This window comes from Cervus canadensis, chromosome 27, assembly GCF_019320065.1.
Source record: "Cervus canadensis isolate Bull #8, Minnesota chromosome 27, ASM1932006v1, whole genome shotgun sequence".
NCBI classification, from domain to species: Eukaryota; Metazoa; Chordata; class Mammalia; order Artiodactyla; family Cervidae; genus Cervus; species Cervus canadensis.
In genome coordinates, this window is record NC_057412.1 from 10,024,093 (window position 1) to 10,024,937 (window position 845).

Below are 845 nucleotides of genomic sequence, written 5' to 3' on the forward strand. Positions count from 1 at the left end.
CTTTTTGTAAGAAACTGACAAATTGTATTCTGAAGTATCTGAACTATTTTGCTTTCCCACCAGCAGTGAATGAGAGTTCTGTTGTTCTGTATCCTCTCCAGCATTTGGTGTTTTCAATGTTCTGGGACATCCTAATAGGTGTGTAGTGATATTTCATTGTTGTTTTAATTTACATTTTCCTCATGACATATGATGTAGAGTACCTTTCTGTATGCTTGTTTGCCCTCTGTATGTCTTCTTTAGTGAGTTTTCTGTTAGGGTCTTTGGCTCATTTTTTTAAAATCAGGTTGTTGTTTTCTTGAAAGTGAAAATGTTAGTCGCTCAGTTGTGTCCAGCTCTTTGCGACCCTATGAACTGTAGTCCACAATTCCTCTGTCCAAGGAATTCTCCAGGCAAGAATACTGGAGTGGGTTACCATGCCCTCCTACAGGGGATCTTCGCAACCCAGAGGTTGAACTGGGGTTTCCTGCTTTACAGGCAGATTCTTTACTGTCTGAGCTACAGGGGGAAGCCTGTTTGTTTTCTTACTGCTGAGTTTTAGAAGTTCTTTGTCTTTTTTGATAACTGTTCTTTACCAGATGTGGTTTTTGCAAACATTTTTTTCCCCAGTCTGTGGTTTGTCTTCTTATTTTCTTGATAATGTCTTTCAAAGAGCAGAATTTTTTAATTTTAATGAAGTCCGGCTTATCAGTTTCTTTCATGGGTTGTGCCTTTGGCATTGCATCTAAAAGCTGTTGCCATGCTCACTTTGGCAGCATGTATACTAAAACTGGAATGATATGAGGAAGATTAGCATGCCCCTGCCCCAGGATGGCATGCTAATTCGTGAAGCATTCCATTTTGAA

General features: G+C 39.5%; 1 non-coding gene across 1 annotated transcript; it reads left to right on the top strand.

The window, feature by feature from the left end:
- Positions 1 to 739: 739 nt before the first annotated feature.
- On the top strand, positions 740 to 845 carry LOC122429025. The gene has a single exon (XR_006265894.1). It is a non-coding gene; the product is annotated as a U6 spliceosomal RNA (small nuclear RNA).